General features: G+C 40.0%; 1 pseudogene; it reads right to left on the bottom strand.

Annotated features, from left to right (window-relative positions):
- Positions 1-1,358: 1,358 nt before the first annotated feature.
- LOC107534003 (NXPE family member 4-like) lies at positions 1,359-6,104 on the bottom strand (annotated as a pseudogene).
- Positions 6,105-6,952: the final 848 nt, after the last annotated feature.

Here is a 6,952-nt window from a genome sequence, read left to right as displayed (position 1 = left end):
AAAATTCAAGACAGAGACTCATAAAGGTAGCAAGAGAAAAGCTATTTGTTACCTACAAAGGAGCTCCCATAAGACTATCAGCTGATTTCTCATCAGAAACTCTACAGACCAGAAGGGAATGGCATGAAGTATTCAAGGTAATGGAAAACAAGGATCTGAAACCAAGACTACTCTATCCAGCAAGGCTATCATTCAAGATAGATGGTGAAATCAAGAGCTTCCCAGATAGGAAGAGGCTAAAGGAATTTATTACCACCAAACTAGCATTGCAGGAAGTGTTAAAGGGACTGCTGTAATTAGAAGTTGAAATAGAGAATGAGAAACATAAGCCTAAAGAAATATAATGGCAATATATAAATACCTATCAATAATAACCTTAAATATATAAGTGGATTAAGTGTTCCAATCAAAGGACATAGGTTAGCTGAATGGAAAAGAAAACATGACCTAAATATATGCTGTCTGCACGAGACCCATACATGGTGAAAAACAACAACAACAAAATAGCAAAGAACTTCTGTGGGAGTTTAAGGGGGAGATTGACAACAATACAGTCACAGTAGGGCTTTGTAACACCCCACTGACTTTACTTGATAGATCTTCCAGACAAAAAATCAACAAGGAAACAGTGACTCTAAATGACACACTAGGTCAGATGGATTTAATTGACATTTACAGAACATTCCACTCCAAAGCTGCAGAATAGGCATTATCCTCAAGTGCACATGGGACATTCTCAAAGATAGGCCACATGTTAGGACATGAAACAAGTCTCTACAAGTTCAAGAAGATTGTGATCAGATCAAACATCTTCTCAGACATTTACACCATGGAATACTATGCAGCTGTAAAAGTGGAGAATCTCTTACCCTTTGATAAAGCATGGTGGGGGCCTGGAGAGTATTATGCTAAGTGGGATAATCCAGTCAGAGAAAGCCAAGTATCACATGATCTTACTCATATGTGAAATCTAAGGAACAAAATAAACTGATGAACAAAATAGATCCAGAGATACAGAAGCATGGAATATACAGATGGATCTCAGAGGGAAGGTAGGGAGAGAGATTAACCTAAGAACTTATATGCATATATGCATGACCCATGGACACAGACAATAGTGTGGTGAAGGCCTGGCCAGGGGTACAGGGTAGAAGGGATCAATGGGGGGAAAGGGGACATTTTTAATACTCTCAACAAAAAAGATAAATTAAAAATAAAGAAGTAACTAATTTGGTTGAATTGGTGGTTTATGGATCAGCTGTAGTGCAAATGATCTCATGCTAACGGGGAATTCAGAGCTAAACGCAGAACCTGGCATGTTTTTAATTAAGTGCATGAATTTCAGAGGTATGTATTATTTAGCAAATACAGTTTAACAATATATTAATTTAATTTCTTACTACAGCTTGAGGCAGGTGGACATGATTTGTGCCATATCCAATTGTTACATTCCAGGCATCAACGATGCCCACATTGAGATCCTGGAAAATGTTCTTTATGGCAAGATATTGAATGTAACCATGAAAGTCACCAAATCTCTCCACGTCACTGCATCTCCTTGATGTTTTCTGCTTTGATGATAACTGCAGTGTCTGGAATTCTCAGAAGAAGATGCTGAGCAGGTTCACACACATCGAGAGCCCTTCAGGTAAAAACATCAATGGAAATGGGTCTGAAATGCTGGCCCAGAGAAATAACAATGGTAATATTATTTCTTTCTCCACTTCTGTCGGTTACCTGGGCAATGTGCTCAATCTCTTTGATGGAATAGGTCAGTATCTAATCGAGGGATAACCATGTTTTTGCCACTGGATGGTGATATTCTTAACAAAGTTCATAGCAAGGTGGTGTTGAAATTTTCCAGATTCATGCAGATCCACTCACTTCAGGGCTGGTGACAAACAGGTAACCCCCAAATGAAAGGAGAATGAAGTGATGAAGATCATAAAGACGGAAGGAATGATTTGGTGCTTTAATTGAGTAAGTGAAGGAATACTTTTGAAAAGCATTTGAACAACCAAAAGAGTTAAACAAATAAGAAATTATATATGTCTCCTTGTAAAACCATGAAGAACTGAGTAGCCTGGGGACGGTGCGCATTGGAGGGTGCTATGGCAGTTCTGTAGGTATTATTTTTGTAGATTTTGTTAACTGTAGACTAAACTCCTTTGAAGATAGAGAAGGTACTAATTTATGTCTTTACATTTTAAAAAACAAGTAAACTCATTTTTCCAAATACTCTGAAAAATTCTTAAAGACTGGAACTATGTTCTCTACTTCTGTGTTTCCTTCACATATGCATGGAATGGTACTGAGTACATCACCTATAATAATAGTTTTAATAATCCTTTGGGAAGGACTTTCCAGTTTACAAAGCATATATTGGGACTGATATATTCATTCACCTCAAAGCATGTGCGTTCTCTCCCTCCCCACACACACTTAGTTGCCATGTTATAGAAAAGAAAATCAAGAGATAAAATGACCTGCTCAATATTACACAGCTAGTAAGTGACAGAATTTGCATTTAAATTTGAAGGTGCTCCCAATTCTTATGAAAGTATTCTACCCAGTCTTAAAACTTCTGAAAGTAGGAGGATAATATGAACGGACTAAAACAAAGTCCTTTCATTTGTCCATTGTTAATTAGACCCTTATCACACTACCAGGGCCAGCCGCTTTGTAGTTAGAACTTCTGAGGAAAATGTGTATGAAAGAATTTTTATTGCTTTGTAGCATGTACTGTCTTATGGAGTAAAGGGCTACATTTAAAGTCTTAATCCAGTGAGGTTTGAAAATGGAGATGCTGGAGGACTGGTGGGAGGAAAATGGCAGAATTATATTTTTTATTCTGCTTCCATCTCATTTCAATTTCCTTTTCCAAAGCACACTGAGGAGGAATAGAATTTAACTTTTAATAAAATGTGCAACAGATGTTTTGCTACCACAATGTAAAAGATTAGTCAGAAGATAAGTTAACTTAGTAACTTAGTACTTTCTATAACCTTAGAGACCCACTGTTAAGGAACATGATGCTAATGGTTATTACCAGACACCTTTTTTTTTTTTTTTTTTTTTGGTATGTTTTTATTGATTTCAGAGAGAGGAAAGGAGAGGGAGAAAGATAGAAACAGCAGTGATGAGAGTCATTAATTAGATGCCTCCTGCACGCGCCCTACTGGGGACTGAGCCTGCAACCTGGACATGTGCCCCTACTGAGAGTTGAACCAAGATCTCCTGGTTCATAGGTTGATCCTCAACCACTGAGCCACACTGGCCGGACCAGACCCCTAATTTTATAGATGAGAAAACTGAGGTCCTGAAAAGTCAATCATTTACCAGAGGGCATATCTCCCATCTGTTGGGAATTTTACTTATAGCTTGGAGCCGAGGCCCTACTGCTTTTCCATTTTTTATTGGGAAGATCAGCTTATTGGGAAGATTTGAGTACACAAATGTGGTATCATGTCAAGAGGGCCAGGGTGGAGCCATGCCAGCTGCACTGATAAGAGCCAGGGCCCAGGCAGTGACAGTTTTCCTGGTACAAGTGCTAAGATGTATTAGGGGATTCTGAGTTATGATTAGTACATCCTTGATTTAGTAAAAAGAACAACTGGACTAGGATTCTAGCAACTGGATTCTAACCCCAATTCTGACATTAACTAAGGACAACAATTGCAAAAGCTGTCACTTACTGGGCATTTTCTGTGTGTCCTTTTGCCTTGCAATGTGTTACTTCATTTCATTTAATCATTTTCATAACAGCCACTAGATATCATTGTTACTCTGGGTGGGTTGGTGAAGAAAATGAGACATAGGAAATAAGTAACATGACCAAGGCCATGGCTCCTAAGTGGCACAGCCTGGGTCTGCTACACTCCAAAGCCCATGCTTTTCCCCATTGCACCTACCTGATGCAAAGCCGTTGCCTTTTTCCTGGCGTGTGTCCTTTCATAACAGAGATAGTAGCTTATGTCAGAGAGAACTTACCATAGAGGAAGAAGTATTCTAAATGCACTGAATACATTACCTCCTTTTACCAGGAGGGTACTATTTTCATCTCCATTTTACAGATTAGGAAACTGAGGGACACAGTGGTTACATAACTTGCCGAAGGCCACCCCAATTGGACATGAGAAGCCAGATTTTGATTCCAGACCGTCTGGATGTAGATTCCACACTCTTAATCATGATGCCAACTGTAGAAGGTGGACAATACAATATCTCATCTTCAGCTCTGTCCACGATTTTCTGAGCACACTGGGTGAATACTTTTGTGTGAGTTCTGCAGAGACAGGGATGAAACAAACTGTCCGACACTGGCTCCCTTCAGTCAGATAAGTGTGTTCTTTTAAAGGAAAGATAACAATGTCTTACGAAAAGTTTTGTTGTGTTATGATTAAGAGACACACACAAAAAGAGGCATTTCCCATATTTCTTTTTCTCCTTAAAATGAAAAAGAGGTTTCTGAAAGGGAGATGAGCAATGGCTTAGACTGAGGCATGCTGTTAATACTGCCTCTGAGGTATTCATTCCACTGGCAGATCGTGCATGCACCCGTTAGATACATGAATTCTCCTCGCAGGCATTCTTTCATTTCAACTGGAGCCAAACTGCAGGAGACAGGATTCCATGTATCTTTCCAGACATGTCCAAGGGGGGGGACTGTGGATGCCATTCCAAACTTGCATTTCTTCTTCATTGGAATTGTTTATCTTGCCAGAGAATCAGCAGGATGGGACCTTCTAGAATATCATATTATCCATCAGTATTTATTAAGGACCCACTGTCTTTCTAAGTATTCTCTTAATAGGGCATGAGGGTGGTGGAATGGCCTTATTGAAGCACCATCCTCTTAATGGAATAGTTATCTTTCAGTAAAGTTTTTCTCTGATATGAATTTTCTAAATGATGCACATTAATGTTCATTATAGAGAAAATGTTTTCTCCAAGAAAAAGGCCTTCTGGGTAACATTTAAGTATTTGTTTGCCTTCTTATGAAGGTAAAGTAATCAATTCTTGCTTAGTAATGAAGCTCAATTATTATGTCATTTAATCCACTTTATTCCCATGGTTGTCATAGTCTATCACATTGTCTTAACTGCCACCATCAAACTGTAAATCTTGTGAGTTAAATGCAAAACGATATAAGAAAATGAATAATTAGTTTGTTTGGGGACCTGGACAATCCACGTGGATATGGCTGTAGGCTGGAGCATAGTCCTAGAGGTCCAAGAAGAGCCAGACATTAACCTATTAGTCACTGTGGAGAGTCTGGGGTCTGAGGGGCTGAATTGTCTAGGATGCTGAGGAGCCCTTGGCAAGCCTGATGCAGTGATTATACACCAACCAAAGGAAGGAGTGTAACATCTGGTATGAGTGTACTTGTGTATCCTGGGTGAAAATGCCATTTTCTACCTCTAGGTACATATTTACACTTCAGTGTGAATAAGTTTATTAGTGATTAGAAGGCTGTTAATGCTGAACTTGCAGGGATACAAAAGCTTCTGCCTTAAATCATTTTATATAAGGATTTCCTAGGATGTTTGGAGACAAACATACTGAAGAAAAATTAAGAAATGTAAATATGGAAGTGCTACTTTGTATGTAAAATGTCACCTCACCTTTGGAGAAGTGACAAAGACCAAGAAAGGGAAATTGTAATGAAATGGCTCCTAGACAGCAGGTTGGAAACCTCTACATGGTGATTCTTGTGATGTGGTTGGTGCTGATGGTGATGGTGTGGGGAGGTAAAAACTTCAGTGTACATTAGGAGAGAGCTTTGACATCTGAAAGTTATTGTGTTAAACAGGCAGGTAATCTTTGCCTGATAAGTAGATTGATGATGGGAGTTACAGCTACTAAAACAGGTTTATGATATCCTAGTGATTTCAATCATTTATTCACTTAGGTATCTGGGGTCTTGGCCTACCATACACAAACCCAATGAACAGAGTACCAATAAGAGTTGTATTAGTGAACAGGTCCAGCAGAAAGTAGAAACCCTTTAAATGAGTCTAGTACAAAGTACAACCTATCAAACATAGGGAGAACTTACTATTGCATTTGATGACATTAGTGGTGTTAAAGTTTTCCATAATCTCTACACCCACTATTGACCTTAAAGAAACAAATACAGAAATTAATCTGCATGTGGACCCAAAGATCAGGAAACAGGGTCCAAGATGATAGTTGCATAGGAGAATGATGGACTCAACCCCTCTCATGTGCACACTGAAATATACACCTATATATAAATCAGTTACTCCTGAGAGACAACAGAGGGCTGAATGAACAGCTTCTGAACAACAGATGAGAGAAAGAGGTCACATAGAGGAGGCTGAGAAACTGTGGGAGCTTTCTGGGAGCTGTGATGACTCTCTGAGATCAGAGGTGCTGGTGAGTGCCCTTGTTTATGCCCCCCTCCACCTCGATAGGGCAGGTGGGAGTTCTGTTCAGGTGCTTTTGCCTGTCTTCCAGGTTACCACAGTGTGTTTCCAATCACACTGCCAGGAGCCCATTTTGGCTCTGAACAAAGCAAGCAAGTAGGATCAACCTTGCCTGGAGCCAGTCTAGCCCAGCAAGCAGTGCCCCAGGCACCATAAGCACTCACCCAGTTCCAACTGGCCTACCCAAACAACCCAGCATACACAGCCTACACAAAGGTCACTTCTACACAAGAATACTTTCTGTACAACAAATGAGAGAAAGACTGTATAGAGAAGGCTGGGGAGCCAGCAGAGCTCTCTGGGGACTGGAAGAATTCTTCAGGGCTGGAAGTGCTGGTGATCAACATGGTTTATGTCCTCCTTGACCTTGAAAGGACAGGTGGGAGCTCAACCCAGGTGCTCTGGTCTATCTACAGGTTCACCACAGAGTGTTCCCAGGACACATCATGTGAGCCCCTATAGGCTCTGAATAAAGAGAGCAAAGAGGATCCATGGATCATTAC

Source organism: Miniopterus natalensis, chromosome 11 (assembly GCF_054644295.1).
Source record: "Miniopterus natalensis isolate mMinNat1 chromosome 11, mMinNat1.hap1, whole genome shotgun sequence".
NCBI classification, from domain to species: domain Eukaryota; kingdom Metazoa; phylum Chordata; class Mammalia; order Chiroptera; family Miniopteridae; genus Miniopterus; species Miniopterus natalensis.
Note: the sequence above shows the minus strand (reverse complement) of the source record. Positions and strands in the feature narration are given on the sequence as shown.